The sequence below is a fragment of the Bufo bufo genome, chromosome 1 (assembly GCF_905171765.1).
Source record: "Bufo bufo chromosome 1, aBufBuf1.1, whole genome shotgun sequence".
NCBI classification, from domain to species: domain Eukaryota; kingdom Metazoa; phylum Chordata; class Amphibia; order Anura; family Bufonidae; genus Bufo; species Bufo bufo.
In genome coordinates, this window is record NC_053389.1 from 375,514,875 (window position 1) to 375,528,917 (window position 14,043).

The 14,043-nt window shown below is 45.6% G+C and overlaps 1 protein-coding gene across 7 annotated transcripts in view; it reads right to left on the reverse strand.

Moving 5' to 3' along the window:
* The window catches only part of ACSL6 (acyl-CoA synthetase long chain family member 6), a 658,958-nt gene that overhangs the window by 430,013 nt on the left and 214,902 nt on the right, over positions 1 to 14,043 (reverse strand). The window contains exon 1 of one of the 7 annotated variants that reach the window (XM_040405079.1): positions 11,946 to 12,088. The exons of the other annotated variants lie outside the window; for them this stretch is intronic. The gene's annotated coding sequence lies outside the window, so the exon portion shown is untranslated. Of the gene's footprint in view, positions 1 to 11,945; positions 12,089 to 14,043 lie in introns of those variants that run through there. 7 annotated transcript variants of the gene reach the window in all.

The following is a 14,043-nucleotide window of genomic DNA, read 5'->3' on the forward strand; positions in this document are numbered from 1 at the left end:
CTTCTACCTCACAGGGTTTTTTTTTGCCTTCCTCTGGATCAACTTGTAGGATGACAGGCCGAACTGGATGGACAAATGTCTTTTTTCGGCCTTATGTACTATGTTACTATGTATGTTTAACAGTGTTGTTTTCAGCCATAGCAACGTGCCCCTGCGCACTGGGATGTGCTGACTGACCCCCTTATTCTTTAAGGACACATGACATACCGGTATGTCATGTGTATTTCCGATCACCGCCGGGGCGGTGATCGGAACTAGGTGCCTGCTGAAATCAATCAACAGGCACCCTGGGACAATGTGGGGGTGTCCTGTCCCCCCCCCCCGTATCAGCGATCGCAGAAAACCGCAGGTCAATTCAGACCTGCGGTTTGATGCGTTTCCGGGTTATTCAGGTCTCTGGTGACCCGATAACCCGGAACAGGATGGTGATCGGTGGTGTGATAATACACCACCAATCACCATCCTGCGATCCTGAGAGGTGATGGTGACAGCACCTCTCAGGATCGCTTCTGATTGGCTGCAGGGTGGGCGGGAGGTTTAAGTTACTGCAGCTCTGCTCTCCTCCTCCTTTCTGTGTCTGGAAGCGAGGAGAGAGGAGCAGCGTCGGATCTCCTGACCCAGCACCCCCATCTGTGCCCAGCACCCCCCTTCTGACCGTCCACAGTGCCATCTGGCACTAAAAGGTACATAGGGAAAGGTTAGTGAAAGGTTAGGCAGGGATATTGAGGGAAAGTTTAGGAAAAAAAACTGTTGCATCACCCTGATCGGATGTCTGGGGTCCACAGCACAGCTGTGTGACTCTAGATCCCCCAGGTGTGCTGCTGCTTGCCCCCCTGATCCCCCACCCCACCCCCCACACACATTTTTTGGGGCGCAAGCAGTTTATTCGTTTTTTGCATACGCTGACTGTGGCCGGCACTCTTAGCGTCCGGCCACTGTTAGCGCATCGCCCACCCCACTGCTGATCAGCGAGTAAGAATCTTTTTTTTTTTTTCACATTTTTTGGCCATTTTTTTAAATAACATTATATTTTTTTTTCCTGTAAGGTTTAGGAATAAGTACGCGAACACCCGCACACACACACTAAAAAAAGTTTTCCACGCACACACACACTCCCCTATGGCCTGCCGGATGTTCTTGGCTGCGGAGGCATACGCCCAGCTTGCCTCCGACTCCGAGAGGCCCAGTGAGGACGAGGATGACCCCACTTTCCTTTTGTCATCCACGTCCTCCTCCTCATCTAGCGATGATGATGAGCCCCCAAGCCGGCGGAGATGCCGCCAGGCGGAGCAAGGGGGCCGTCATGCCAGGGACCCTGTGGCCCACACTAGTACGAGCAGCTCTGGGGCTCGTACTAGTTTTCTGGCCCACCAGATAAGTCCACCTGAGCCCCCTACCGGTGAACTTGCATGGTGTACCCCAGAGGATTTTGAGCCTGTGATTCCTGATTTTGTTGGCCAACCAGGAATCCAGATTCCCCCAGTGGGCTTCACTGAATATTACTATTTTAGTCTTTTTTTCAGTAACCACTTTGTGAATCTGATGGTGGAGCAAACAAACTTGTACGCCCAACAGTTCATTTCTCAACACCCTGGCTCCTTTTTGGACTCTGGTCAGTGCAGCCGAGATGAGGACTTTTGGGGCCTTGTACTGCACATGGGCCTAGTCAAAAAACTCAGTGTCAGGCATTACTGGAGTGGGGACGTCCTCTACCAGACCCCACTTTACATTACGGCCATGACATGTTCCTGTTTTGAGGCCATTCGGAAATGCCTGCATTATGCAGATAATGCAGCATGTCCCCCCCGAGGTGATCCTGCCTATGACCGCCTGTACAAAATCAGGCCGGTCATCGATCACTTCGGGGCCAAATTTTTGGAGGCCTATGTACCGGTTGATGAGTCTCTCATTGCGTTCAAGGGGAGACTCATTTTCCGCCAGTATGGTGGGCGAGGTATGGCGTGAAGCTGTACAAACTTTGTGAGAGTACTTCAGGGTATACTTACAAGTTTCGTGTGTACGAGGGGTGAGATTCCCGTATTGAACCCCCAGAATGTCCCCCCACTCTGGGTGTTAGCGGGAAACTTGAGTGGGACATTATGCACCCACTGCTAGATAAGGGTTACCACCTGTACGTGGATAACTTTTATACTAGTATCCCCTTGTTCCAGGCCCTCGCCGCCAGATCCACTTCCGCTTGTGGGACCGTGCAGAAAAATCAACGCGGCCTCCCTACCCACCCCCTCCAGGTACCTATCCCAGCGGTGAGACCCGTGCCCTTACCAGTGGAAACCTGTTGCTGGTCAGATATAAGGACAAGAGGGATGTCCTTGTACTGTCCACAATTCACGGTAATGGAATCACCCCTGTCCCTGTGGGATGTACCGCGGCAACGGTCCTCAAGCCCGATTGTATCGTCGACTACAATCGGTATATGGGAGGAGTTGATCTCTCTGATCAAGTCCTTAAGCCATATAACGCCATGCGCAAAACCCAGGCATGGTACAAAAAAGTTGCAGTCTACTTGGTACAGGTTGCCTTGTACAACTCTTTTGTGCTGTCCCGGAGCGCTGGCAACACAGGGAAATTCCTGCAGTTCTATGAGGCAGTCCTCAAGGCCCTGATCTTTTCTGACTGGGAAAGAGCAGGCCGGAGTACCTTGGGAACTGAAGGTGCCCGGATCGTACCTGGCCAACACTTTCCAGGTGTGGTCCCCCATACTGGAAAGAGGGGACGGACCCAAAAAAGGTGCAGAGTGTGTCACAGGAGGGGGATACGGAAGGACAACACCACTCAGTGTGACACGTGCCCCGATCATCTGGGCCTCTGCATTATTGGTTGCTTCAGGGAGTACCACACTTCCATGGAGTACTAAATTTATAATCCCCTTCCCCAATTTTAATTCCATTTAGCCACTGAAAACTATGGTTCTTAGACTTGAGACACTAAAATAAAAAAAAAATATTTTTCAAAAATATTATTTTGTAAAATTAAAATAAATTAAAAAAGTTGACATATTAGGTATCGCCGTGTCCGTAAGAATCTGCTCTATAAAAATACCCCATGACCTAACCCCTCAGATGAACACGGTCAAAAAAATAAAATTTAAATTGTGCAAAAAAGGTATTTTTTTGTCACCATACATCACAAAAAGTGTAATAGCAAGCGATCAAAAAGTTAAATTTCCCCCAAAATAGTGCCAATAAAACCATCCTCTCATCCCGCAAAAAATGAGCCCCTACCTAAGATAATCAGCTAAAAACAAACAAAACAGCCGACTCTTAGACTATGGAGATATTAAAATGTTTTTTTTTTGTTTAAAAAAGGATAATATAGTGTAAAACCTAAATACATTTAAAAAAAAGTAGACATATTAGGTATCCCCGCGTCCGTAAGAATCTGCTCTATAAAAAGAGCCCATGACCTAACCCCTCAGATGAACACGGTCAAAAAAATAAAATAAAAACGGTGCAAAAAAAGGTATTTTTTTTGTCACCTTACATCACAAAAAGTGTAATAGCAAGCGATCAAAAAGTCATATGCCCCCCAAAATAGTGCCAATAAAACTGTCCTCTTGTCCCGCAAAAAATGAGCCCCTACCTAAAATAATCGGCTGAAAAAAACAAAAGAAACTGACTGTTGGACTATGGAGATACAAAAAAATATTTTTGTTTAAAAAAGGATAATATAGTGTAAAACCTAAATAAATTTTAAAAAGTAGACATATTAGGTATCGCCGCATCCGTAAGAATATGCTCTATAAAAATACCCAATGACCTAACCCCTCAGATGAAAAAAGTCAAAAAATTAAAATAAAAACGGTGCCAAAAATTGCATATTTTCCATTTTAATCAGTTTTTTCCAGCAACAAAGCAAGGGTTAACAGCCAAACAAAACTTAATATTTATTACCCTGATTCTGCAGTTTACAGAAACACCCCATATGTGGTCGTAAACTGCTGTATGACCAAACGGCAGGGCGCAGAAGGAAAGGAATGCCATATGGTTTCTGGAAGGCAGATTTTGATTGCCTTTTATTTTGGCACCATGTCCCATTTGAAGAACCCCTGATGCACCCCTAGAGTAGAAACTCCATAAAAGTGACCCCATCTAAGAAACTTGAGAAAGACCAGAGATGGTTGAAACGTTGCTATCCATATGCTGCTGTTACCAATAAAGTAACCAGCTTTTTCACCAGAACTGAGGAGTGCTGTGGATTTTCTATTTATTTCCCATCTAAGAAACTACACCCCTCAAGGTTTTTAAAACAGATTTTACAAACTTTATTAACCCTTTAGGTGTTCCTCAACAGTTTATGGCAAATGGAGATGAAATTTCAGAATTTCTATTTTTGGTAACCATGCCTCACAAAAATGTAATATAGAGCAACCAAAAATCCTATGTACCCCAAAAATAGTCCCAGCAAAACTGCCACCTTATCCAGTAGTTTCCAAAATGGGGTCACTTTTATGGAGTTTCTACTCTAGGGGTGCATCAGGGGGGCTGTAAATGGGACATAGTGTAAATAAACCATTTCAGCAAAATCTGCCTTCCAAAAACCACACGGCGCTCCTTTCCCTCTACACCCTACCGTGTGCCCATACAGTAGTTTACGACCACCTATGGGGTGTTTCTGCAAACTACAGAATCAGGGTAATAAATATTGAGTTGTGTTTGGCTGTTTACCCTTGATTTGTTACTGGAAAAAATGGATTAAAATGGAAAATTTGCCCAAAAATTTACATTCTTCAATTTCATCTCCATTTGCTAATAACTCTTGTGGAACACCTAAAGGGTTAACAAAGTTTGTAAAATCAGTTTTGAATACCTTGATGGGTGTAGTTTCTTACAAGGGGTCACTTTTATGGCATTTCTACTCTAGGGGTGCATCAGGGGGGCTTCAAATGGGACATGGTGTAAATAAACCAGTCTAGCAAAATCTTCCTTCATAAAACCACACGGCGCTCCTTTCCCTCTACACACTACTGTGTGCCCGTACAGTAGTTTACGACCACATATGGGGTGTTTCTGCAAACTACAGAATCAGGGCAATAAATATTGAGGTTTTTTTGGCTGTTAACCCTTGCTTTGTTACTGGAAAAAAATGGATTAAAATGGAAAATTTGCCCAAAAATCTAAATTCTTAAATCTTATCTCCATTTGCCATTAACTCTTGTGGAACACCTAAAGGGTTAACGACGTTTATACAATCCGTTTTGAATACCTTAAGGGGTGCAGTTTCTAGAATGGGGTCATTTTTGGGTGGTTTCTATTATGTAAGCCTCACAAAGTGACTTCAGACCTGAACTGGTCCTTAAAAAGTGTTTTTTTGAAAATTTCAAAAAAATTTCAAGATTTGCTTCTAAACTTCTAAGCCTTGTAACATCCCCAAAAAATAAAATGGCATTCCCAAATTGATCAAAACATGAAGTCGACATATGGGGAATGTAAAGTAATAACTATTTTTGGAGGTATTACTATGTATTATAGAAGTAGAGAAATTGAAACTAGGAAATTTGCAAATTTTTCCACATTTTTGGTAAATTTGGTATTTTTTTAGAAATAAAGATTTTTTTTTTACTCCATTTTACCAGTGTCATGAAGTACAATATGTCATGAAAAAACAGTCTCAGAATGGCCTGGATAAGTAAAAGTGTTTTAAAGTTATTCACACATAAAGTGACACTGGTCAGATTTGTAAAAATGGCCTGGTCCTTAAGGTGAAAATGAGCACGGTCCATAAGGGGTTAAAGATCTGGGCTCGCTGAGCTGCCTCCATATGCTCTCTAACAAGAGGCAACACGGTCTCTATCCGATCTTGCATCTGGGTAATGTACTCAATGACATTTTTATGTGGAGCGGGTTGTTGTTCCTACACCTCTTTGGCCACGTCCAAGACACCACGAGGGTGTCTGCCATGAAGCAATTTGAAGGGGAGAGAACCCAGTAGAGGCTTGGGGTACTTTTCGCACTTCGAACATGAGATAGGGCAGAAGGCGGTCCCAGTCCTTCCCATCTTTAGACACTACCTGTTTCAACATGATTTTTTATGTTTGGTTAAACCGTTCTACCAGACCGTCCGTTTGCGGATGTAAACGGACGTCCGTAGTTGTTTTATGTGCAGCAACTTACAGAGTTCCCTCATCACCTTGGACATAAAAGTGGTCCCTTGGTCGGTCAGAACCTCTTTAGGTAGTCGTACTCGGCAAAACATCTCCATTAACTCCTTAGCTATGAGTTTGGCCGAGAAATGTTGCAGTGGCACCGCCTCCGGGTACCGAGTGGCGTAGTCTAGGATGACCAGGATGTGTTGGTGTCCTCTAGCAGACTTCGGTACTGGGCCTATGAGGTCCATCGCGATTCTCTCAAACAGTACCTTGATGATCGGGAGAGGTAGCAAGGGACTGTGGATCTAACACAAGCTTGCGATAAGCCTTGGGAACCACCAACTGTTCAATAGGTACACCCCGTAGTTGGTTTACCCAATACAACATATCCTGATGAACCACAAAATGGGGAAACACTGACTCTGCTCCAGGTTGTTGTGGTTCACCATCTACTATTAACACATTTTCCCAGGCGCGGGATAGGGTTGGGTCCCAACGTTGGCCGGTACCAAAATTATCCCCGGAGACATTGAAGTCTGCCAATTAAGGACCCGGTGGTAAGTCCTCCACGTCTCCTACCATCACACTTAGCGGGGTTGTCTCCCCCTCTTCCCCTACTGCTGACCCTTCGGTCTCAGGTTCCCAGGGTTCTTGTCTCCCCCCTGGGCCAGCCACTCTGCTAGGGTTATCCCTGTCTCATGGGTATCAGTCACTCTCATAGCAGGCCACAGTGTCGGGAAGCCTGGGAATTCTCTCCCTATTATAAGTTCATAGTGTAAATTTGGGGCAACTGCCACTTCATAAGTCCATCTGCCAGCTGTGGTTAGAGACACCAGGGCGGTGGGATAGTCTTTTAAGTCTCCATGGATGAACATGACCCCGAGTTTCCGGCCAGTATACTCCGCTGACTGTACCATTGAAGCCCTTACTAGGGACACCAGCCCCCGCTGGAGTGTCTCCTACCTCCACCTGGCACACATGGTTTAGAGTTTTTTGGGTACCTGCTGCACACAGCTTCCTGGCATATAGCGACTGATGGTAGCGATAGTTAGTATCCATGGATTCCACCTGATGGGGACAGTCAGCTCTTACATGGCGCGCCTCCTGACACGGCCAGCAGACTATCGGAGCCAGGTCTGTAGAGGGTACACCCTGGGTGGGTTTGGTTGGTACAAGTCGCTGCTTCTTGGATGGAGATTTACGGGGTTTAACTGCCCCCCTCCCAAAAGAACCCCCTGTAACAGTCTTAGTAGCCTCGTAGTGCTCCACCAGGTCCACCATTTCTAGGGAGTTGCCAGGAGACACCTGGCCGATCCAGTGCTGGAGAGGGGGTGGCAGAGCCCTCCAGAACATATCAGCCAATAGTCTATCCAGCTTAGTTTCCTAGCATATAGCGCCATGGACTCAACCCGATGAGGACACAGCCCTGGTATGGCCAGGTTCCTGACACCGCCAGCAGATTAACTGGGTCCGGCCCATAGGGGGAACCTCCCAGGAGGGTTTCATTGGCTCATACCGGTAGGCCTGGGGTGGGGAGTTCTAGAGTTTGCATGCCCTCCTCCCAAATGAACCCCCCTTGAGATTCTTGGTGGCCTCATAGCGTTCCACCAGGTCCACCATTTCCAGGAGATATCTGGCCGATCCAGTGCTGGAGAGGGGGAGGCAGCGCCCTCCAGAATATGTCAGCCAATAGTCTATCCAGCATAACCGTGGGACTCAGCACATCAGGCTGTAGCCACTTTTGCAAGAGGTGGAGTAAGTCATAATACTGGCTCCTTCCAGGCTCAGCCGGCTTAAAGGGAACCTGTCACCAGTTTTATGGTGTCCTAACTAAGGGCAACATAAATAAGTGACTTATTCGCTTAGCAAAATGCTGGGTCACTTTCTTTAATTGACCCAGTCAATCTGCCAACATCTTGTATTGAAAAGCTCCAGCTGATAATGATGAGTCATGAATATTCATGAGCTCCTGTCTCTCCCTGCCCACCTGCTGCTGAATGACAGTTATTTTCCATATGAATCAGCAGCAGGTGGGCAGGGGAGTGGCTATAGCTCTGAATTGAATATACGCTGGACTCAATGACATCACGCTGGACTCCAATCAGCTCATTAGCATGCAGCATCTTTGTGTGTATATTATGAGGTAACCATCTGTCACACCAGTAAGTGAATACATCTAAGGCACTTTTTAGTAGTTAATGATTGTATATAATTAGTTAGATTATAATCAAATATCCACATGACAGGTTCCCTTTAAACCCCCACTGATATACCCGCTGGGCCCGGACCGACACATTCACCCCCAGTCTTGCCAAAATCTCAGCCTTTACTTTTTGGTAGTCGGCCGGCAAGTCAAAATACACCCGCTGGGAATCGGATGCCAGAAATGTAGCGACGACCTCAGCACACTGGTCATGGGGTAGCTTTTCCCTGATGGGCACTTTCTCATACATCGCCAGGTAGGTTTCTATGTCGTCTGTGGGGGTCATCTTAGGAATCGCTGCACGGACTGCTTTCCGGGCATCGTGGATGCTCGGGGTTGCTCCTTCTGTCTGCAAAGCCATCACGTGTTGTAGAGGCAATAGAGGCAACTGGTTAGTCTCCTGCTGCTGCTTATTAGCCTCGCGTTGCTGCAGGTTTGTCTCTCGCTACTGCAGATTATCCTCCATGAGGTCCTTCACAACAGCCTCCATTTTGTCGTGGGGCACTGGTTGTAATACAGCTGGTTTAATGTACGACATACAACCATGCCTGAAAAATGCAAAAACCAAAAATATCGGCATTCACGCCAGCCTCACTGCTCCTGCCCGCATTCTCCACCAATTGTGGGGTTTTGCTCTGGTAGATAGGGTAAGCGGGCGCAGTACAGAGGCAAAATACAAGTTCTTAACTCAAAACGCCAAAACAGCACGTAACTTTGCAGTCTTGGTGTTAATTCACACACAATGGAAAGTTCACATAACACAAGTCACCTTGCTGGCAGTTCTGTCTCCAGTAGTCCACAGCAGGCTTTAGGGTGCCTGTTTCCCCAGCGTGCGGCTCTCAGCCCTCCAGCATGGCACAAAGCCTCAGATCCCAAAAACAGAGACCTCTCTGCTGAACTCAGCTGCCTATTTAAGGAAAGCCAGGTCCTGCCAAAACCCGGACGGCACTTAAACTCCGGTCCGGTATTTGATCTCACCTGGCTGGAAACCAGCCCAGCCGCACATGCTGGGAGGAAAATACCTGCCTTGCCAGACACAACCCCTCACTGTGTCACATACCATATACCAGGGATGGCCAACCTGCAGCTCTCCAGCTGTTGTGAAAATACAATTCCCACCATGCCCTGCTGTAGGCTGATAGCTGTAGGCAGTCTGGGCATGCTGGGAGTTGTAGTTTTTCAACAGCTGTAGAGCCGCAGGTTGGCCATCCCTGCCATATACTACCCACAAAATACCATCATACATGGTGCATAGAATTCCACTCTCAAAGTAAATAAAAAAACACTTTGTCATGGATTCACCACAGATTTCACCTTGCACATTGTAAAGGATGAAATCCATGAATTACATTCAGATTTAACATGGATTTTTGCAGGTTTGCACTAGGTTTTACCCTATGCATTGCAAAGGGTGAAATCCGCTGTGAAAAGCTGAAACACTGACACGCTGTGGATTTTAAATCTGTACCACAAGTCATTTCCATAAGTCTAAGGCCTCCTGCACACGACCGTTTTTTTTTCCCCGTTTACTGGCCATTTTTTGCGTTCCGTATACGGTCCGTATACGGAACCATTCATTTCAATGGTTCTGTAAAAAAAACAGAATGTACTCCGTATGCATTCCGTTTCCGTATTTCCGTTTTTCTGTTCCGTTGAAAGATAGAAAATGTCCTATTATTGCCCGCAAATCACATTCCGTGGCTTCATTCAAGTCAATGGGTCCGCAAAAAAACGGAACACATACGGAAATGCATCCGTATGTCTTCCGTTTCCGTTCTGTTTTTTGCGGAACCATCTATTGAAAATGTTATGCCCAGCCCAATTTTATCTATGTAATTACTGTATACTGTATATGCCATACGGAAAAACGGAACAGAAACGGAAACACAACGCAAACAAAAAACCGAACGGATCCGTAAAAAACGGACCGCAAAACACTGAAAAAGCCATACGGTCGTGTGCAATCGGCCTAATGCAGATTTTTTTCCTCAACATATGGATGTGATTTGGTAAAATATTGTGTATACTGTAATACTGTGTTATATAATTCCCTCACAAAATCTGGAGAAAAATCCAAATATCCGCAGTATCTACTACATATGAATATACCCTAAATCTGGAATATGCTGTATAACCCCTACCCCCACACACACCATCACCACCACTACCACCAAAAAATAATAATAATTCATTATTATGGTCAGCTGTTCCGCAGTAGCTCTTGTGCCAGAACTCTGCACTGGAGAAGCACAGCTCAGTTCATTGTGCATTGAACGGAGTTGGTTACTGAGGCACTCCCATGCATTTCAAAGTAACCAGCTCTGTCCGCTGCACAACGAGTCCCGGCGGAGCTTCTGCAGAACAGCTAATCGGCAGGTGTGTGTGGTGCGAGACCCCATCGATCAGTTAATGATGGCCTATCCTGAGGCTATCATATGAAAGGTTTGGCCAGGGCTGGTTGACATTCACAGTGGAGCAGACTTACTAATCCTCTCTAATAGTTAGACAGTGTAAATGTAGACTAGACAGTCTAAGGCCTAATGCACACGACAGATGTTTTTTGCGTCCGCAAATTGTGGTTCCGCCCAAAAAAACGGATGCGGCATCCATTTTTTTGGGAGGATCCGTTTTTTTCCACAGATTCCTTATAATAAATGCCTATCCTTGTCCGCAAATATGAAAAAAGTAGGACATGCACTATTTTTTTGCTGAAGGGAAACACGGACAACGGACACGGAACACAAACGAATGAACTATCAGCATTTTTTTGCTGACCCATTGAAATGAATGGGTCCCCATCCTATCCGCAAAAAAAACGGAACGGAGGCCGATAAAAACAACTGTCGTGTGCATGAGGACTAAAGATACCCCAAAGTAGGTAATGCAAGATGATAGAATTGGTTCATCAACCTATTGGCTTATTTTGTAAAAAAAAAAAAAATGTACGTCAAAATATTGGTGCAGTTTTGGTGCATGATAATTCACTCCTTTTCTTGAAGGTCACACCCCCTCGTCCAGTGAGGCGCAAAAAGTGTCTAAGCCTACATGCACACGAACGTTTGTGTTTTGCGGTCCGTCGTAACAATGCCTATCATTGTCCGCAAAATGGACAAGAATAGGACATGTTCTATTTTTTTGGCGGGGCTACGGAACGGAGCAACGGATGTGGACAGCACACGGAGTGCTGTCTGCATCTTTTGCCAACATTTGAAGTTAATGGGTCCACACCCGAGCCGCAAAAAATGTGTCTCGGATGCGGAACCAAACCAAGTTCGTGTGCATGTAGGCTAAAACACATAATAAATGTGGCGCAATGCATGTACACCACCATACAGAGTTTTGGTGCCTTTAGCTTATTGCACCTTAGGCTTCTGCAGAACAATACAGCATTGGAGATCCAGCTAGAACATCCTGGAGTTTATAGTTTACCTGACACTGTAGAACTGATAGTAACAGTATTTCACTGTCATTTCTGAAATACTGTAAATACCTATTTCAACTGAGAAGAGTCATTCTTCATGTCGCCATAGAAGAACCCCACCATTTTCATATAAACGAAACACCAATTGACATTAGCTGGCTCTGTACAATGTTATGTTCTCTCTAATGCCATGAATAAAGCAGGTACAGTCTTACCTCATGCAAGTATCCACCACAGACTGATGAACAAACCCTACGGCCTGTATTAATGCTGCACATGAAGCTGGTGACCTATCCTGCTCCAACAGTGATGAACTGTCAGGGACTGTTTTCACAGAGGAGCTTATTCTCCGGTGTCTGCAGAGAACTTGCTCATGTTGTAGAGAGGACACTGCTGCAGACTCCCTAAGACATCCAGCTCTTAAAGGGACATGCTCCAGGAATCTTTTCAGCCGCGTGATAGCCAGTGAGCCCTCCCCTTTCCAATCTGTAAAGGATCCAAATGAGTTAAGCTTGGCTGATGTCAGCTTAGACTTCCTGGGACACAACGCAAGCATCCCAGGAGGTATCTCTGCCACAGCCTTGAGGTTTAGAGCACAAGGCAAGCTCAGTTTCTAGGAGCCACAGTCACAGAGATTTGGCAAACTCAATTATATTCAGCAAACTAAAATACTTATTAACAAAGTTTATGTAGAGACGGTAAAGATATCTGGTGGGCATTATGTAATAAGATAATCCATACTGAAAGGTGGCACAGAAGTAGTCTTAGGATAGCAGAGAGACCTGTAACACATTCTGAGACAAACAGTTTGTTGACCAGTTTGCTAAACTTTTCAGAAAGGAAGAATAGATAAAGGGGTCATTCTGATGAATGAAATAAAGCTGCAATACTCAGAACAGCTGCTATGAAAAGTACCGCATCATGAGCGAAAACCAGCCTACAACCTGATGTACACATAGAAGACACTGCTGCCGCCCCTTCAAACAGCTGATAGGTGAGGATGCCAAGAGTCATGACCCAAGTGTTTTGACATAGGGCCCTAAGGACTAAGGGTCCATTTACACAGAGATTTGTTCCCCTTATGGAGTGATGATGGAGCGTTATCAGGTGCCCTTTACATATGGCAATATTTATCAGGAACAGTATCCCTAAACAGGTGTCATTTGTCGATAGCACATCCCCTGTTTACACAAAGAAAGGTGATGCCTACAAAATATTTTGGTGTTATATAAAATATGCAATCAGTTTGCTTCTTGGTCAGCAACATGTTTACACAGAGCAGTAATGGGAAATGAGCATTGTTCAGTCTTGAATGGAGTTAAGCAGCAAGCAGACCAGCAAGTGGTGGCTGTCCATGCACCGACCAGCCTGCAAGCTCCAACCACGCAGCTGCTGCCGGAATTCTGGTACAATGTATGTGTGGGGGCAAAATCTGCCATGGGAATTACTCGTAAGTCTTCCTATGAAGAATAAGGCTACTTTGACGCTGCCGTTTTGGTTTCCGTTTGTGAGATCCGTTCAGGGCTCTCACAAGCGGTCCAAAACGGATCAGTTTTCATTCTAATACATTCTGAATGGAAAAGGATCCGCTCAGAATGCATCAGTTTAGCTCCGTTCCGCCTCCATTCTGCTTTGGAGGCCGACACCAAAACGCTGCTTCACTTACATTGTGTGTCAGGACGGATCCGTTTTCACTGACACAATATGGCACAATAGAAAACGAATCCGTCCCCTTTTGACTTTCAATGGTGTTCAAGACGGATCCGTTTTGGCAATGTTAAAGATAATACATGCGGTTGTATTATCGGTGCGGATCCGTCTGTGCAGATCCATGACGGATCCGCACCAAACGGCAGTGTGAAAGTAGCCTTATGCATTGCATCCGGGTAAATTGCTGGTGTCAATTCCATTACTTTTATCTTTGGTAACGCTCAACATCTACAGTGGCAAAAGGCTGCACAGCACAATCCTTCTCTCTCTCTCGTTCGCTCTCTATTTCTCCCTCCCGACCCTCCTCTCAGAATTCGCCCAAATCCAATCACCAAAAATTCTGATTTGAATGCAACTCACTGCTTCTGCTTAACCCCTTCCCGACATGTGACGTACTATTAAGTCACATGTCGGGTCTTTAAAGATGGCGCCAGCTCCCGAGCGGAGCAGGCGCAATAGCAACCCGGTGCCTGACACCAGCGACTAATGCCCGCAACCGGTGGTAATGCCAATCGCGGACATTTAACCCCTCAGATGCCATAGTGAAATCTGACCACGGGATCTGAGTGCACTGAAAACCGGAAGCGCGCTACCAGTTATGCT